This window comes from Physeter macrocephalus, chromosome 12 (assembly GCF_002837175.3).
Source record: "Physeter macrocephalus isolate SW-GA chromosome 12, ASM283717v5, whole genome shotgun sequence".
In the NCBI taxonomy this organism is placed as follows: domain Eukaryota; kingdom Metazoa; phylum Chordata; class Mammalia; order Artiodactyla; family Physeteridae; genus Physeter; species Physeter macrocephalus.
Genome location: NC_041225.1, coordinates 68692979 through 68714069, shown reverse-complemented (window position 1 = coordinate 68714069; position 21091 = coordinate 68692979).

Here is a 21091-nt window from a genome sequence, read left to right as displayed (position 1 = left end):
CCAATAGTGGGATTGCTGGGTCATATGGTAGTTCTATTATTAGGTTTTGAAGGGACCCCCATACTGTTCTGCATAGTGGCTGTATAAATTTACATTCTCACCAACAGTTCAAGAGGGTTCCCTTTTCTCCAGATCTTCACCAGCATTTATTGTTTGTAGATTTTTTTGATGATGGCCATTCTGACTGGTGTGAGGTGATACCCCATTGAAGTTTTGATTTTCATTTCTCTAATGATTAGTGATTTTGAGCATCCTTTCATGTGTTTGTTGGCAATATGTATATTGTCTTTGGAGCAATGTTTATCTAGGTCCTGCCCATTTTTGGATTGGGTAGTTTGCTTTTTGATATTGAGCTGCATGAGCTGCTTGTATATTTTGGAAATTAATCCTTTGTCAGTTGTTCTTTTGAAGGGACCCCCATACTGTTCTGCATAGTGGCTGTATAAATTTACATTCTCACCAACAGTTCAAGAGGGTTCCCTTTTCTCCAGATCTTCACCAGCATTTATTGTTTGTAGATTTTTTTGATGATGGCCATTCTGACTGGTGTGAGGTGATACCCCATTGAAGTTTTGATTTTCATTTCTCTAATGATTAGTGATTTTGAGCATCCTTTCATGTGTTTGTTGGCAATCTGTATATTGTCTTTGGAGCAATGTTTATCTAGGTTCTGCCCATTTTTGGATTGGGTAGTTTGCTTTTTGATATTGAGCTGCATGAGCTGCTTGTATATTTTGGAAATTAATCCTTTGTCAGTTGTTCATTTGCAAATATTTTCTCCCATTCTGAGGGTTGTCTTTTCGTCTTGTTTATGGTTTCCTTTGCTGTGCAAAAACTTTTAAGTTTCATTAGGTCCCATTTGTTTATTTTTCTTTTTATTTCCATTTCTCTAGGATGTGGGTCAAAAAGGATCTTGCTGTGATTTATGTCATAGAGGGTTCTGCCTATGTATTCTTCTAAGAGTTTTATAGTGTCTGGTCTTATATTTAAGTCTTTCATCCATTTTGAGTTTATTTTTGTGTATGGTGTTAGGGAGTGTTCTAATTTCATTCTTTTACATGCAGCTGTCCAGTTTCCCCAGCACCACTTATTGAAAAGGCTGTCTTTTCTCCACTGTATATTCTTGCCTCCTTTATCAAAAATAAGAAGACCAGGACTTCCCTGGTGGCGCAGTGGTTGGGAGACTGCCTGCCGATGCAGGGGACACGGGTTCGTGCCCCGGTCCGGGAAGATCCCACATGCCACTGAGCGGCTGGGCCTGTGAGCCATGGCCGCTGAGCCTGCACATCCAGAGCCTGTGCTCCGCAACGGGAGAGGCTACAACAGTGAGAGGCCCACGTGCCACAAAAAAAATAAAATAAAATACGATGACCATATGTGTGTGGGTTTACCTCTGGGCTTTCTATCCTGTTCTATTGATCTATATTTCTGTTTTTGTGCCAGTACCATACTGTCTTGATTACTGCAGCTTTGTACTATAGTCTGAAATCTTGGAGCCTGATTCCTCCAGCTCCATTTTTCTTTCTCAAGATTGCTTTGGCTATTCGGGGTCTTTTGTGTTTCCATACAAATTGTGAAATTTTTGTTCTAGTTCTGTGAAAAATGCCATTGGCAGGTTGATAGGAACTGGATCGAATATGTAGATTGCTTTGGGTAGTAGAGTCATTTTCACAATGTTGATTCTTCCAATCCAAGAACATGGTATATCTCTCCTTCTGTTTGTATCATCTTTAATTTCTTTCATCAGTGTCATATAGTTTTCTGCATACAGGTCTTTTGTCTCCTTAGGTAAGTTTATTCCTAGGTACTTTATTCTTTTTGTTGCAGTAGTAAAGGGGAGTGTTTCCTTCATTTCTCTTTCAGATTTTTCATCATCAGTGTATAGGAATGCAAGACATTTCTGTGCATTAATTTTGTATCCTGCTACTTTATGAAATTCATTGATTAGCTCTAGTAGTTTTCTGGTAGCATCTTTAGGATTCTCTATGTACAGTATCATGTCATCTGCACACAGTGACAGTTTTACTTCTTTTCTAATTTGGATACCATTTATTTCCTTTTCTTCCCTGATTGCTGTGGCTAAAGCTTCCAAAACTATGTTAAATCATAGTGGTGAGAGTGGGCAACCCTGTCTTGTTCCTGATCTTAGAGGAAATTGTTTCAGTTTTTCACCATTGAGAATGTTGTTGGCTGTGGGTTTGTCATAGATGCCCTTTATTATGTTGAGGTAGGATCCATCTATGTCTACTTTCTGGAGAGTTTTTATCACAAATGGGTGTTGAATTTTGTTGAAAGCTTTTTCTGTATCTATGGAGACTATCACATTTTTTTTATCCTTCAGTTTGTTTACATGTTGTATCATACTGATTGATTTGCATATATTGAAGAATCCCTGCATTGCCGGGATAAACTCCATTTAATCATAGTATATGATCCTTTAAATATTCTGTTGTATTCTGTTTCCTGGTATTTCTTTGAGGATTTTTTCATCTATGTTCAACAGTGATATTGGCCTGTAGTTTTCTTTTCTTGTGACATCTTTTTCTAATTTTGGTATCAGGGTGATGGTGGCCTCCTAGAATGAGTTTGGGAGTGTTCCCCCCTATGCTATATTTTGGAAAAGCTTGAGAAGGATAGGTGTTACCTCCTCTCTAAATGTTTGATAGAATTCTCATGTGAAGCCATTTGGTCCTGGGCTTTTGTTTGTTGGAAGATTTTTAATCACTGTCTCAATTTCAGTGCTTGTGATTTGTCTGTTTATATTTTCTGTTTCTTCCTGGTTCAGTCTGGGAAGGTTGTGCTTTTCTAAGAATTTGTCCATTTCTTCCAGGTTGTCCATTGGCATATAGCTGTTGCTTGTAGTAATCTGTCATGATCCTTTGTATTTCTGCAGTGTCAGTTGTTACTTCTCCTTTTTCATTTTGAATTCTATTAAATTGAGTCTTCTCCCTTTTTATCTTGATGAGTCTGGCTAATGGTTTATCAATTTTGTTTATGTTCTCAAAGTATCAGCTTTTATTTTTATTAATCTTTGCTATTGTTTCCTTCATTTCTTTTTCACTTATTTCTGATTGGATTTTTATGATTTCTTTCCTTCTGCTATCTTTGGGGATTGTTTATTTTCTTTAATTGCTTTAGTTGTAATGTTAGGTTGTTTGAGATTTTTCTTGTTCTTGAAGTAGGATTGTATTGCTATCAACTTCCCTCTTAGAACTGCTTTTGCTGCATCCCATAGATTTTGGGTCATCTGGTTTTCATTGTCATTTGTTTCTAGGTATTTTTTAATTTCCTCTATGATTTCTTCAGTGATCTCTTGGTTATTTAGTAGTGTATTGTTTAGCCTCCATATGTTTGTATTTTTTACAGTTATTTTCCTGTAATTGATGTCTAGTCTCATAGCATTGTGGTTGGAAAAGATACTTGTGATGATTTCAATTTTTGTTTCTTTACCAAGGCTTGATTTGTGACCCAGGATACGATCTATCCTGGCAAATATTCCACGAGCACTTGAGAAGAAAGTGTATTCTGTTGTTTTTGGATGGAATGCTCTATAAATATCAATTAAGTCCATGTTGTTTAATGTGTCATTTAAAGCTTGTGCTTCCTTATTTATTTTCACTCTGGATGATCTGTCAACGGTGAAAATGGGGTGTTAAAGTCCCCTACTATGATTGTGTCACTGTCGATTTCCCCTTTTATGGTGTTAGCATTTGGTTTATGTATTGAGGTGCTCCTATGTTGCGTGCATAAATATTTACAATTGTTATATCTTCTTCTTGGATTGATCCCTTGATCATTATGTAGTGTCCTTCTTTGTCTCTTGTAATAGTCTTTATTTTAAAGTCTCTTTTGTCTGATATGAGAATTGCTACACCATCTTTCTTTCTTTTTTTTTTTTCCAGCTTTCTTTTGATTTCCATTTGCATGGAATATCTCTTTCCATCCCTTTGCTTTCAGTGTGTATGTGTCCCTAGGTCCTAAGTGGGTCTCTGGTAGACAGCATATATATGGGTCTTGTTTTTGTATCCATTCAGCCAGTCTATGTCTTTTCATTGGAGAATTTGATCCATTTACATTTAAGGTAATTATCAATATGTATGTTCCTGTTACCATTTTCTTAATTGTTTTGGGTTTGTTATTGTAGGTCTTTTCCTTCTCTTGTTTTGCCTGCCTAGAGAAGCTCCTTTAGCACTTGTTGTAAAGCTGGTTTTGTGGTGCTGGATTCTCTTAGCTTTTGCTTGCCTGTAAAGGCTTTAATTTCTCCATCAAATCTGAATGAGATCTTTGCTGGGTAGAGTAATCTTGGTTATAGGTTTTTCCCTTTCATCACTTTAAATATGTCCTGCTACTCCCTTCTGGCTTGCAGAGTTTCTGCTGAAAGATTAGCTGTTAACGTTATTGGGATTCCCTTGAATGTTATTTATTGCTTTCCCTTGAGGCTTTTAATATTTTTTCTTTGTATTTTATTTTTGCTAGTTTGATTAATATGTGTCTTGGCGTGTTTCTCTTTGGATTTATCCTGTATGGGACTCTCTGTGCTTCCTGGAATTGATTGACTATTTCCTTTCCCATGTTCGGGAATTTCAACTATAATGTCTTCAAATATATTCTCAGTCCATTTCTTTTTCTCTTCTTGTTCTGGGACCCCTATAATTTGAATGTTGGTGCATTGAATGTTGTCCCAGAGGTCTCTGAGACTGTCCTCAATTCTTTTCATTCTTTTTTATTTATTCTGCTCTGTGGTAGTTATTTCCACTAGTTTATCTTCCAGGTCACTTTACCATTCTTCTGCCTTCTGCTATTGATTCCTCTTAGAGAATTTTAAATTTCATTTATTGTGTTGTTCGGAATTGTTTTTTGTTCTTTAGTTCTTCTAGGTCCTTGTTAAACGTTTCTTGCATTTTCATCGTTCTATTTCCAAGATTTTGGATCATTTTTACTATCATTACTCTGAATTCTTTTTCAGGTAGACTGTCTATTTCCTCTTCATTTGCTTGGTCTGGTGGGTTTTTACTTTGCTACTTCATCTGCTGTGTGTTTCTCTGTCTTCTCATTTTGCTTAACTTACTGAGTTTGGGTTCTCCTTGTCACAGGCTGTAGGTTCATAGTTCCCGTTGTTTTTGGTTTCTGCCCACAGTGGTTAAGGTTGGTTCACTGGGTTGTGTAGGCTTCCTGTTGGATGGGGCTGGTGCCTGTGTTCTGGCTCTTCATTTGTTTGGCCTGGTGGGTTTTTACTTTGCTACTTCATCTGCTGTGTGTTTCTCTGTCTTCTCATTTTGCTTAACTTACTGAGTTTGGGTTCTCCTTGTCACAGGCTGTAGGTTCATAGTTCCCGTTGTTTTTGGTTTCTGCCCACAGTGGTTAAGGTTGGTTCACTGGGTTGTGTAGGCTTCCTGTTGGATGGGGCTCGTGCCTGTGTTCTGGTGGATGAGGCTGGATCTTGTCTTTCTGGTGTGCAGGACCATGTCCGGTGGTACGTTTTGGGGTGTCTGTGACCGTATTATGATTTTAGGCAGCCTCTCTGCTAATGGGTGGGATTGTGTTCGTGTCTTGCTAGTTGTTTGGCATGGGGTGTCCAGCACTGGTGCTTGCTGGTGGTTGAGTGAAACGGGGTCTTAATGTTGAGATGGAGAGCTCTGGGAGAGCTCTTGCTGATTGATATTACATGGGGCCGGGAGGTCTCTGGTGGTCCAATATCCTGAACTTTGCTCTTACACCTCAGAGGCTCAGGCCTTACACCCCGCCAGAGCACCAAGACCCTGTCAGCCACACAGCTCAGAAGAAAAGGGAGAAAAAAAAGAAAGAAAAAAGATAATAAAATAAAATAGTTATTAAAATAAAAAAAGAGCAACCAAACCAATAAACAAATCCACCAATGATAACAAGCGTGAAAAACCATACTAATATAAACATAAAAATCAGAATCTAGTCAGTCATATACAACACACCCCAAGTCTACAATTGCTCCCAAAGTCTACCGCCTCAAGTTTGGGATGATTCATTGTCTATTCAGGTATTCCACCGAAGCAGGGTACATCAAATTGATTATGGAGATTTAATCCGCTGCTCCTTAGGCTGCTGTGAGAAATTTCCCTTTCTCTTCTTTGTTCACAGAACTCCTGTGGTTCAGCTTTGGATTTGGCCCTGCCTCTGCATGTTGGTCACCCTCTGGCATCTGTTCTTCACCCAGATAGGAGAGGGTTAAAGGAGCGGCTGATTAGGGGGCTCTGGCTCACTCAGGCTTGGGGGAGGGAGGTGTATGGAATGCAGAGCAAGCCTGCAGTGGCAGGGGCTGACATAACATTGCAACAGCCTGAGGTGTGCCATGTGTTCTACCGGTGAAGTTGTCCCTGGATCATGGGACCCTGGCAGTGGCAGGCTACCTAGGCTCCTGGGAGGGGAGGAATGGATTGTGACCTGTACTTGCACATAGGCTTCTTTGTGGCTGCAGCAGGAACCTTAGCATTTCATGCCTGTCTCTGGTGTCTGCACTGACCGCCGTGGCTCATGCCTGTCTCTGAAGCTCATTTAGGCAGTCCTCTGAATCTCCTTTCCTCACACACCCCAATACAGTGGTCTCTTGACCCTTAGGCAGTTCCAGACTTTTTCCCGTACTCCCTCCCAGTTAACTGTGACGCACTAACCCCCTTCAGGTTGTTTTCATGCAGCCAACCCAAGTCCTCTCCCTGCAATCTGACCTCCGAAGCCCAAGCCTCAGCTAGCAGCCTCCACCTGCCCTGGTGTGTGAGCAGACAAGCCTCTCAGGCTGGTGAGTGCTGGTCAGCACCAATCCTCTGTGCAGAAATCTCTCTGCTTTGCCCTCTACACCCCTGTTGCTGCGTTCTCCTCCATGGCTAAGAAGCTTCCCCCCCCCACCTCCCCATTTCCACCAGTGATGGGTCTTCCTAGTGTATGGAAACTTTTCGTCCTTCACAGCTACCTCCCAGAAGTGCAAATCCTGCCCCTATTCTTTTGTCTCTTTTTTTTCTTTTTTTTTTGCCCTACCCATGTATGTGGGGAGTCTCTTGCCCTTGGGAATTCTGAGGACTTTTGCCAGCATTCAGTAGGTGTTCTTTAGGAGTTGTTCCCCATGTAGATGTATTTTTGATGTCTTTGTGGGGAGGAAGGTGGTCTTCATGTCTTACTCCTCCACCATCTTGAAGCGTCATCTCTTCTTTGTTTTCTAATATTTTTTCTTTTACTAGGTTCTTTGGTCCTTTTTCAAATTCATTTCATTATTGCAGTTACTTGCTCAGTGTGGAAGCTGGAACAAATTCATTTTCTTGAAATGCAGTTTTGATGCAGCTATTTCACAGGGATAGAAATACAGTAGAAAGGTGATTAAGACCTCCATTATTGTGTTTATGGTTACTTGACATTATTAGAAACTGACTATGCTTGATAAAATATGGCTTCTATTCTTTACAATATATTGTCCAAAGTGCTTCCACTTTTTTCTTTTTTTTTTTGCCAAGAAACATGTAGGAGAAAGACATAACTTGAAAGAGCTTTGTTTTTTCCCCTGCATCGGCAGGCGGACTCTCAACCAATGCACCACCAGGGAAGCCCCGAAAGAGCTTTCTTTTAGCTGCAATATTAGTAGCTCTCTCTATTTTCAATCAATCAGTATTAGGTGGCAAATAGGTTTCCAGGTGATTGCCCTTTGCTTTATCTTGGAGTGGATATCTTGGGAAGATTTCCCAATAAGTTTGGATGATTTGAACAGTGAAGGAGACTGAAGAAGTAGCAATGCTGGTTGGTTAGAAAAACAATATGCATACATATTAAAGGGAATTCACATCATACACAATACTTTCAAAAGAATGGTGCTTACTAGAAAATGAAAGTTGCAATCCAAACTCAAAACAAATTTTGTGCAGCTAGAAATGGAGTATCATATCAAAGATAATGCTTTTTTTCAAAGGATGTGTGATTGTCCATAGTCATAAAATCTGCATGGTTTATAAGTTAAAATATTGTAAATGCAATGTAATGGTTAATTTTATGTGTCAACCTGATTGACCATGGTGGTGTTGGATTAAACATTATTTCTGGGTGTGTTTGTAAGGGTGTTTCTGAATGCAACTAGCATTTGAACCTGTGGACTCAGTAAAGTAGATTTTTCTCCCCAATGTGAGTGGGCATCATACAATCTGTTGAGAGCCTGAAGAGAACAAAAGGCAGAAGGAAAGAGGAACTCAGTCTTTATTTCTGCTTCACTGATTGAGCTGGGGCATTTCATCTCATCTTCTCCGGTCTTCAGATGAGTATATATACAATCAGTTCTCCTGATTTATAAGCTTTCAGACTTAGACTGAATTATACCTTTGGCTTTCCTCAGTCTCCAGCTTGCAGATGGCAGATCATGGAACTTATCCTCTAAACCGCATGAGCCAGGGACTTCCCTGGCAGTCCTGTGGTTAAGACTTCACCTCCCAATGCAGGGTTCAATCCCTGGTCAGGAGCTAAGATCCCACATGTCTTGGGGCCAAAAAAAACCCCGAAAACATAAAACAGAAGCAATATTGTACCAATTTCAATAAAGACTTAAAAAAAAAAACGGTCCAAATGCATGAGCCAATTCCTCACAATAAACCTCTATATAATATATTTATATTTATTTACATATATCTATATACATATAGGATTATATATAGTTATATACATTTCTATATAATATGGATATATATCTATATAAAATTTATCTATCTATATAGATAGATATACTACCAGTTTTATGTTCTGCCGAGAAGCTTGACTAATATAGGCAGGAAGAAAATTATTTTCTTTTATTATATTTTCTTTTATTCTATGTCTTTATTGGAATATAATTGATTTACAATGTTGTTAGTTTCTGCTGTACAACAAAGTGAATTAGCTATAAGTATACAGATATCCCCATATCCTCTCCCTCTTGAGATTCCCTCCCATTCTCCCTATCCCATCCTTCTAGATCATCACAAAGCACCGAGCTGATCTCCCTGTGCTATGCAGCAGCTTCTCACTAGCCATCCATTTTACATTTGGTAGTGTATATATGTCACTGCTACTCTCTCTCTTTGTCCCAGCTTCCCCTTCCCCTGCTGTGCTGTGTCCTCAAGTCTGTTCTCTACATCTGTGTCTTTATTCCTGCCCTGCCACTAGGTTCATCAGTACCATTTCTTTTACATTCCATATATGTGCATTAGCATATGGTATTTGTTTTTCTCTTTCTGACTTACTTAACTCTGTATGACAGACTAGCTCCATCCACTTCATTGCAAATATTTCGTTTCTTTTTATGGCTGAGTAATATTCCATTGTATATATGTGTCACATCTTCTTTATCCCTTCATCTGTCAATGGACATTTAGATTACTTCCATGTCCTGACAACTGCAAATAGTGCTGCAATAAATATTGCAAAACATTTAGAGCTAGACATGAGCTCTAAATGAGCAAAGCCTTGAATCAGATCATTAAGCAGGCGCTGGGCTCTGGGTCTGATAGAAATGGACATCTTTGGTTATAAATATTAATTGGACAACACAGCAGTCAGGCAACACTTCTAATTTTGAAAAATGTGCAACAAGAGAGAGTGTTATAAGTACATGATAAATAAGCCACTCTGAAGACATCCTCTGAGAAAAAAACACTTGAAAATGCATAAACAGAGTTGTAACTTGTTATAGTAATTAGAGAGAAATATTCTGATTGATTTTCCAAAGTATTTTTAGGATAGACATCTTACTTTTACTTTTCTTTGTGATTCACTGGGCTTAGAATTCTCATTCGGGGGTAATGTCAGTAAGAAATTAGAATAGGAAGTTCCAGCCCTTGTCCCCCACAGAAACACTGATTTAGTAACAATATATGGAGCAAAATATTTTATGAGAAGTTCTGTATCCAGTTAAGAGGCTGCACTGCTTTAGACAAACACACACACACACACACACCTTACACTGAAATGGGTAAAAAGAGCAATTTTACCTTACCACCATCAGCCTGTCCTCCAAGCCAGCATAGCTCAGTGATTTGGCCTGTGATTTTCCCCTCAAGGAGAAAGAGAAAGAGGAGTGTTTATCCAAAGTCCCTGGACTCTCAGTGCACTGCCTGAAAGACTTGTTTCTACCTCACCTCACCTGGAACACTGATAGAACTGGCATAGTTTTGGCAACTAAGAACAAAAGAAAGGTGTGATGGCTTACTGCTGCCAGCACACTGTGCAAGATTGTGAACACACAGAATCTGAGGCACAGTATCTCAGAGAGAGGAGTAGACCATGCCTCCAACATTCTGGTCTTAAGTGTGCTTCCAAAAGACTCATTTCTATCTTGTCTCACATAGAGGGCTGATGGAATCAGCATAGTTTGGATGTCTGGGGATAACTGAAAACAAAGGAAAGGGGAAGGAGGTTTTGCCTAGCATGGAAGATTGGGAGAAGGTGCAGAACCTAAGGCTTCTTTCCAAAGAGGTAGGGAGAGTAGTGGAGCATGACCCCAATGTTCTGGGCTGCAGTGGAGTCCAGACACCAGAGGGAGCCAGAGATTATGGACTTCTAAAAAAAATAGTGAAACTGGTAAATCCCTCTAATTAGGAGTCTACACACAAAAGTTTAGAGAAGATACATTCATAGAAAAGATTTGAGAGGCTCCTAGAATGTCTAGCTGGGATGATTGATGGATATCTTTCCCCATTGAAACCAGTCTGTAAAGACTGGGAAAAGCAGCTGTTTCTTCAAATTTGTAGATACCAACACAAAGCTACAAGGAATAGCAACAACAACAACAAAAATCAGGGAAACATAACCCAATCAAAGGAACAAAAAAACTTCTAGTAACCAACCCTAAAGAAATGGAGGTCTATGTATTATTTGACAAAGAATTCAAAATAATTGAATTTAAAAGTCTCAGTGAATTACAAGAGAACACAGATGGACAACTAAACAAAATCAAGAAAATGATACATGAACAAAATAATATCAACAAAGAGAAACTAAAAAATAACCAAAGAGAAATTCTGGAGATGAAGGAATACAGTAACTGAACTGAAAAACTCACTAGAGTTATTCAATGGCTGACTTTATCAAACAGAAGAAAGAATCAGTGAACTTGAATATGGATAATTTAAAATTATCCGGTAAGAGGAAAAAAAGAAAAGAGTGAAGAAAGCCTATGGTCACCAGCAGACAATCCAACATATACACTACGGACAAAAATTTCTAATTCCAAGGAGAAAAATGGAAATCCAGATTCATGAAACCCAAATATGATGAATCTGAATCACTGCATTCCAAGACAGAATATAATCAAACTGTTCAAAGACAAAGACAGTTGTGAAATCAGTGAGACAGAAGTGACTCATCATGCACAAGGGATTCCTCATAAGACAATCAACAGATTTCTCAGTAGAAACCTTGCAATTTAGAAGGCACAAGGATAATATATTCAAAGGGCCAAAGGAAAAAAAAAAAACCAAACTGCCAACCAAGAGTGCTATATGTGGTAAAACTGTCCTTCAGAAATGAAGAAGAGAAAAAGACTTCCCAAACGAAAGCTGAAGGAATTTATCACTGCTAGACTTGCTTAAAAAATGGCAAAAGGAGTCCCTTAAGTCCCACATTCAACAAAGGATAAAACATCCAGAGAGAAAATCAATAAGGAAACAGCAGACTTGAGAAACACCATGTATCAAATAGACCTGAGACATATAGAGAACATTTTACCCAACAGCATCAGAGTATACATTCTTTTCAAGTACATATTAAACATCCTCTAGGACAGATCACATGTTAGGCCACAAAGCAACTGTTAATAAACTTAAGACAATTGAAATCACACCAAGTAACTTGTCCAACCACAATGCAATGAAACTAGAGATCCCTAATAGAAGGAAAACTAGAAAATTCATAAATATGTGGACACTAATACACTCTTGAAAAATCAATGGATCAAAGACAAAATCAAAGGGAAGATCAAAAAATAGTTTGAGACAAATGAAAATGATAATATGACATACCAAAACTTATGAAATGCAGCAAAATCACCCTAAAAAATTTTTATAGTGGTGAACACCCACATTAAAAAAGAAGAAAAATTTCAAGTAAACAACCTAACTTTACACCCCAAGGAATTAGAAAAAAAGAACAAACTAGACCCAAATTTGCAAAAGAAAGGATAATAGAGATTAGAGCAGAAATAAATGAAATAGAAAAACAAATCAAAGCTAAGAATTAGTTTTTGAAAAGCAAACAAAATTGACAAATATTTAGGTAGAAAGGTCTAAGAAAAAAAGGAGTGAAGGCTCAAATAAATTATAAACAAAAGATGAGACATTACAAGTGATACCACAGAAATACAGAGGCACTTAGGAGACTTACCCTGATACCAAAGTCATACAAGGAAACTACACAAGGAAAACATTACAACTCAATATCTCTGATGAACATAGGTGCAAAAATTCTCAACAAATTACTAGTAAACAGAATTTAACAGTACATTAAATGGATCATATACCATGATCAAGTGGGATTTATCCCTGGGATGCAGTTGGCTCAACATATGCAAATCAATAAATGTGATACATGACATTAATGAAATGAAAGATAAAAGTCATATAATCATCTCAATAGATGCAAAAAATTTGACAAAATACAATATCCTTTCATGATAAAAACTCTCAACAAATTGGATTTAGAAAAAATGTTTTTCAATATAATAAAGACCAAATATGATAAACTCTCAGCTAATATCATACTCAGTTGTAAAAGTTTGACAGCTTTTCCTCTAAGATAGGAACAAGACAAAGGTGCCCACTGTCACTACTCTTATTCAGTACAGTACTGGAAATCCTAGCCAGAACAATCAGGCAAGAAAAAAAAAAAAAAAAATAGAAGGCATCCAAATCAGAAAGGAAGAAGTAAGATAGTCTCAGTTTTCAGATGACATAATCTTATATCCAGAAAACCCTAAAGTCACTACTGAAAAACTTTTAGACTAACAAATGAATGTAGTAAAGGTGCATAATAAAAAATCAATATACAAAAATCAGTTGTATTTCTATATACTAACAGTAAACTATCTGAAAAGGAAATTAGAAAACAATCCTATTTACAGTAGCATTAAAAAGAATAAAATACTTAGGAATAAGTTCAATCAAGGAACTATACCAAAAACTATAAAACATTGATTAAAAAAAATTTTTAAAGACATCAAATAAATGGAAAGTCAGACCTTGTTTGTGGATTAGAGGACTTAATATAATTTAAATGTACACACTATTCAAAGCAATCTGCAGATTCAATTCACTCCCTATCAAAATACCAAAGGCAGTTTTTGCAAAAACTCAAGAAAATCCATTCTAAAATTTGTAATGAACTGTGAAAGACTCCAAATAGCCAAATAAATCTTTAAAAGAACAACGAAGTTGGAGACATTACACTTCCTGATTTCAAAATACACACAGATCTACAGGATTAAAACAGTTGGTACTGACATGGAGACCTACAGAACAATAAAATAAAGAGCCCAGAAATGAACTCATACATATTTCGTCAACTAATCTTTAACAAAGGTGCCAAGAACACACAATGGGGAAAAGAAAGTCTCTTCAACAAATGATGTTGGAAAAACTGTATAGCCACATGTGAAAGAATAAAATTGGACCCTTATGCCATGGACAAAAAATAATTCAAAATGGATTAAGACCTAAATGTAAGACCCAAAACTGTGAAACTCATAGAAGAAAAGCATAAGGGAAAATCTCATGACATTGTTTTTGACACTGACCTCTTGGAGATGAGACCAAAATCACAAGCAATGAAAGCAAAAATAGACTAATGGGAGTATATCTAAGACACTCTTGCACAGTAAAAGAAACAGTCAACATAGTGAAAGGACAACTTTGGGAACTGGAGAAAGTATTTGCACATCATGTATCTGATAAGCAGTTAATATCTAAAAATGTATAAAGAAACTCTTACAACTCAACAACAAAAAACCAAATAGCTTGATTTAAAAATGGGCAAAGGACTTGAATAAACATTTTTCCAAAGAAGACATATAAATGACCAACAGGAGTACAAAAAGATGCTCAACATCACTGACCATCATGGACATATGATTCAAAATCACAATGAGATATCACTTCACACAACTTAAGATAGATTTTTTAATAACGGCCTCACCACAAAAATGATAAAAATTGTAGTAAGGATCTGGAAAAATTGGAACCCTTGTACATTGTTGGTGGGAATGTAAAGTGATGCAGCAGTTATGAAAAACAAAACGGTGGTTCCTCAAAAAATTAAAAATAAAACTACCAACATTCACACTTCTGGTTACACAAAAGAACTGAAATCAGGACCTCAAAGAGTTGTTTGCATTCTCATGTTTATTGCAGCACTAGTCACAATAGCCTAGATATGGAAACAAGCTAAATGTCCATCAACATATGAAGAGATAAAGAAACTGTCGTATAGACATACAATGGAATATTATGCAGTCTTAAAACACCAGGAAATTATGCCATTTGGGAGATGTGATTAGAAAGCCAAGTTGAGCATGTATTAATTTCCTAGGGCTGCCATATATTAATTTCCTAGGCTGACCACAAACTTGGAAAGCTTAGAAAAATAGAAATTTATCATTTCACACTTCTGGAGGCTAGAAGACTGAAATGAATGTGTCAGTAAGGGCCTTGATTTCTCTGAAAACTCTAGGGAAGAATCCTTCCCTGCCTCTTCCTAGCTTCTGGTGGTTGCAATTGTTAATGTTCCTTGGCTTGTAGATGTGTCATTACAATATCTGTCTCCGTAGTCACATGGAGTTCTCCCTGCATCTGTGTCTGTGTCCAAATTTCCCTCTTCTTAAAAGAACACCATTGATTGAATTAGGGCCTGTATTAATCCAGTATAACTTCATCTCAACTTGATTATATCTGTAAATGTCCCACTTATAAATAGAGCTACATTCACAGGAATCTGTGTTTAGGACTTGAACACATCTTCTTGGAGGATATAATTCAACTCTCAACCAAGCCAGATTATAGAGGACTTTGAATCCCAGGTCAAGATACTGCTTTGTATAATAAAGGCAGTGGAGAAGCATGAAAGCTTTTAAGCAAGAGAATAAAAATTAAAAATTTGCTTCAGAAAAAAGGATGCTGTTATAGTAGAGATGATCTGTAAAGGAGAGAGGAGAGAGAACTAGAAATCCCTAAAAACTTTACTGAGTATTTTATTTTTAAGTTTACAGAAAAATTTTTCTCATAATTATTTTATAACTAAAGACCTATAACTATTTAGTATCTAAAATCAGTGGCATTATCAAGTAAGAAAATATTGTTATAGTAATAGGAGAACGTTATTTTAATGTCAGAATTTGATTCATTCCTTTCCTTGATCTTCTAGTGGGAAAAAAAAACAGTAAAAAAATGAATGCAACTGCCTAATGAGTTTTTGGAAGTAAGATCATAGTAATAAAATGTCATTCTCATCATGTCATATCAAGAATGCATACAATCAACATGACTTATCACTGTTGTTGTTCATCTGACCAACTTGCTTGGGTAGTGTTTATTATGTTCATCCATAGTTGCTCTTCTCCTCCATTACCATACTATACTCTTTGGAAGGAAGTCCTACTTCAGGCCACACTTAAGGAATGAGGAGCTATATTTCACCTCCTTGAGGATGAATGAAATTTCTACATCAATTATTTGGAATTCTCCTGCATGGGAAACTTGTTTGTTTCCCCCCATTTATTTATATCAGTATGGATTCATGGATATTTGTTTTACACATTAGGTTATAATTCAATACTATATTATTTATGTTGTTGCTAAAATTGTTCCAGTTTTGTCCATTGGGAGTTATTTCAGTTGATTTCTGTGTCCCTTTGACATACTCCATTATTGTAAATTTTTAACACTTCCTTACTTTTGGGGCACTACAAAATGCTCCAGGTTCATCTTGCATATTCCCTCCCCCAGTCCTAGTGTCAGTCATTTCCCCAAGGAGCTCCAGTTCCCTACGTTGAAGAGTGATATTAGAAACCAAGAGGGTGCTAGACGTGTTCATTGACCTCTTAACTGACACAAAAAGGAAATAATATGCATGCACACCTAATCATATATACACACATATAAATATTTCTATATGTATCCATCTGTATCTATATTTAGCTAAACGTGTGTTCATTTTAGGTTTCCACATGTAATACATTACCACAGGAGCATTTTAGCCTTCTCCCCTTGCTTGTCTGTGATCCCTGACTCTATCAGTGAAAAACCTGACTTCCCTCATCTGCCATCCATTTACTTAATTGTTTAATTCTGATATATATGTATAGAAGTTTCAAAGTTGTTAATCCATACCCTTGTGGGAAACAATTTTATCAACTAAAGTACAATGCTATGTGCAGTTCCCTTTGTCTTTATTCTTCCAGTCTCCTTTTATTTCTAAAGTTACTTAGATCAGCACCTCTTTCCTTTACCCACTTCTGTGAGGTTATTTTATATATTTGTGATATGGTTATATCTTTTGTCATACTCTGCAATCCTTCCTGGGATTTCCTGACTTCCTAATTGACTTTTTAAAACATCTGCATACATTAAGGTTCATTCTTTTTACTATATATTTTTTATGAGTTTGACAAATGCATTGTCATACGTCCATCATTACATATCGTATATATTAGTTGTGTGGCCCTAAAAAAAAGACACTGTGCTTCATTTTTTCAAATCTCTCCTTCCCAAATTCCTTGTTACCATGATCTGTTCACATCTCTATGGTTCCTCCTTTTCCAGAATGTCATATAAATGGAATCACACACTATGTAACCTTTTAAAAAAAGTGGCTTTTTTTTTTTTCACTTAACAATATGCATTTAAGATCCATCCATGTTTTTGAATGGCTTGATTACTCATTCCTGATTATTGCTGAATAGTATTCCATTATACGAATGTACCACAGTTTGTATATCCTTTCACCTATTGAAGGACATCTTGGTTGAAGAAGTCAAGTATTTAATCTAACTGCAAACATTATTTGACTCAAAGTTGGCCTGAATTTGCTTAAATGCTTCAACCACTAATTAATTCTATTTCCTCCTTGCTCTTCCTATCAAGAAGTGAGTATATTGTTCTGTTTAAATTGAAAAGCCTATTATTCTGTTTAAATTGAAAAAATTACTTGTAAGTTAGCTTTTCTCTGATCATTCCAATGGATTTTGTTAAAGACAACAAACATTGTTTCGGTACAATTTTTTCAAAGTGTAAAGCCATTTACATGAAAATACCTTTAGAAATGATGCAAAGAAATGACAAAATAAGCTATGACTCTTAATCATTATTTTTGATCTTATTTGTTTCTCTTATAGTATTTTCTTGCTTCAAGATAGCAATCCTACCCCACCCCTGGGACTTTTATTTAACAAATCATGTATTTAAAGCCTGTTTTTGTCCCTTATTTCCAGAACAAAAATATTACTCAACCTCAAAACTTCAAATGTTGATTTTACATTAGAGAATTTGATTTTAAAATGTTCTTACTTTCTACATTTTTTTAATACTATTCATTTTAAGGGTGTGATGTGTCAAGGAAACAGTTGATAGTGAAGAAAATGCTCAAGAAAATTAGCTCTTTGAAGTAGATAATAGTAAATTCTAAAGTGGTAAAATAAAACATATTAAATAATACTGAAAAAATTAGGTAATTTCATAATCATAATAGCCAGCAATGATTGGGAACTTATTATATGCCAGACACAGCAGAAGCTAATTTGTGTTCAATAAATTACCCCAACAATTCAAGGGAAAGTTATTATTATCATATTATTATTATTATAAATATTATTACAGAAGGAAATTGAGGTTTATGTAGGATTATGTAAGTTTCCAAAGTCCATATTGTTAGAAAGTAGTAGAATTGTGTTCAAAATGAGGTCTTTATGGCTTCAAGTAACGTGTTTAGCCATAGTTATCCATTTTGGTGCTTCCTTCTCTTCATGATAATGTAGTATCTACAGAATATCATAACAGAATATATACCTGGTCCTTACTGGTCATGGTGAATGTATTTTAGATTTTCCAATAAGAATGAGAATACAGATATTCCCATAAAAAGATGGTTTGTCTTGACCAATCTTAGGAGGCTAGACTTAAAGAAACTTAAAGAAATGAGGCTTGGCTCTTCTGAGACGACTGATTGGAGTTGTTGTTTCTGGCTTTCAAAGTAAGTTCTGCCACCCTACCTCTGGCTGGCAACAGATGCCTGCAAGCATAATTTCCATTAAGACATGGGTTTCCCTGTGGTCTTTCTCAAGAGTCATCCTACAGTAGAGAGGCTAAGCATCACATTGAATATTTGAAACTACAGCAACAAATGGAGAAATAAATTCCTGTGTCATTTGGGACACTGTGAGAATTGAATCAGGGGAGACTTCTGCAATCAGGTAAATCTGGAGTCACCTCTTCATTGCTTATGAATAATTATGGAGAATAGACAGAATCATTAAACCACATGGAGATCTAACTGCAAACTTATTCACTCTTAATATTCACCAAAAGAAAATACGGAGGCAGAAAGAGAAAATTATTTGTGCATTTACCATCTTTTATATGAGTTTCTCAATTTGGCAATTCATGTTAATAAAAATTCAAGTTTGGCTCTTTTCAAAGTGAGTGGTACTTAATCATAATTGTAAAGCATTTATTCTTAAGAAATTACAAAATTCTAGTCTGAGGAGTTTAAGTTAAAAAGTGGAACTACTGTCATGTAATTCAGGAGTGATTTCCACAGAATGGAAGTCAGATTTTATAACTTTAGGAAATAGCTCCAGCTTCCCAGAAGACAATATTTTAAATCCAGAAAGTGTCTGCCACTCACATATTCACTCTGAGTAGAAACATTAACCATCTATTACTCCTGTTTTGAGAAGAGTGATAATATTGAAGGTATGAAGGTTTTATATTTTTAAAATACGGTTTAATTTTAGATTTCCTGAAGGCTTTTAGATGATGAGGAGGAGGATAATAATGGCATTATTATTGATATAGTAACCATTTATTGACTATAACTGACAGTGCCAAGTCAGTTCATGATTATATCTTTCTATATTTACCACAGATATATGTGATATCTACTATTACTTATATTTAAACAAAATTTAAATACATTAACTAACATGTTCAAGGCCAAAAAACTTTAAAGGATGGCATCCTAACTCAAATATGATCCAATTTAACTCTAAAGCCCTTTTTCTTAATGACTATCGTATACTGATAAGCAATAATTCTCACTCTAACCTCTTTTAAAAACCAATTTATTGAGGTATAATTTACATAAAATATAATGTACCCATTGAAAGTATACATTTAGATAAGTTTTAGGAAAATTTACACACCAGGGAAATCATCAGCACAATAAAAACATAGAACATATCCATCACTTCAGAGTTACCTGGTGTGCCTTCTGATTCAAACCCTCTATGCCCACCTTATTTCTTTTAGTCATACTTGTTTTCTTTAGAGGTTCATCTAGGGATTGTATAATATGTAGTCTTTTGTATCTGGCTTCTTTCACTTAGCAGAAAATTTTAGGTTTATTTGTGTTGTGTTTTGGTTCAACAGTTGCTTCTTTTAAGTTTCTAAATAGTATTCTATTGTATGAATATTAAAAAAATAAGTTCATTCTCCTGTTGATGGACATTTGGGATGTTTCCAGTTTAAGGCCATTACAAATAGATCTGCTATCAAAATTTAAGTACAAGTCTCGTTTGAGCATAGGTTTCATTTATTTGGTAAATGCTTAGGAAAAGGATTGCTGAGTTTTATAGGGTGAATATATATCTAGCTATCTTAAGAAACTGCCAAACTGTTTTCTAAAGTGGTGGTGCCATTTTGCATTCCTACCAGCAATGAATGAGAGCTCCACTTGCTCCACAGCAATCCACAGTGTTGTCAGACAGGTTAATTTTAGTCACTCTAAGGTGTGTTTTTGTAGTATCTCATTGTAGTGTTAATTTGCACTTACCTGATGACTAATGATGTTGAGCATCTTTTTGTATATTTTCTTTGATAAGTGTCTATTCAAATTTTGCCAGTTTTTAATGGGTTAGTTTTATTCTTATTAAATAGAGTTCTTTATGTAGTCTGGATATAAGTATCTGTCATTTATATGTAATGTGATTATTTTCTTCTACTTTATAGCTTTCATTCTTTTAATGTGCGTCTTTTCATTTTTGGCATGAGATCTAATTTATCAAATTTTTCTTTTATGATTTATCCTTTTCCAGAACTACTTATTAAATCCCAGCCTGTCCCATCATCATGAAGATTTTCTTTCTGTTTTCTTCCAGACAATTTATAATTTTAGCTCATAGTCTTAGGACTATAATGAACAAAAATCTTGCACTTCTGGAGCTTTGGTTCTGAACTTTTATAATGACAGAGCACCAGTGATATGTCAAGTTGATTACACGTAGCAACAATTGATTATAATCAGGTAGCAACAATTCAGAGTAATGAGATGAGCCAGATCAAATTAGTGATATGTAGAACAGAAGGATACTTTTAAGATTATACTTGTTAATGAAGAAGAGACTTTAAAATTATAGTCATTGAAATATTATTGGCTTCATATAGCACTTTGTATCATGCTATGTTTTAACATTTTTCAAAAGCTGAAATTGAGATAGTGGATGGCTCTAAAACGTCGATTATTTCTCAATGATAGCATTGAGGTAAAACATTGATAGTAAACTAGTTGAACCTATCTAGCAATATTTGTCATTAAAATGACTTCAATTACATACCGCTGAAGTTTGAAAATATGGAATAAAGTGTCCTGGGAACTATAAAGCATTCACCCTGGGTTCCAGCTTTAGATTTTAAAAGGATGTCATAGTAATTCAACTAAAATTATTTTGTTAAAGGTGTGTCTAATTTATGCTGAACCACTAAATATGTGGTTGGTAAGTGTGAAAGCTTTGTTGTATGTTTCTGGCTATGGTGGCTTGCAATAAAATTTGCTGAAAGACGTAAAACTGAATAGCACATTTGACATTAGAAGTAGTGAAAGACAACATAATACTTAAATGAAAGTCATACTGTCC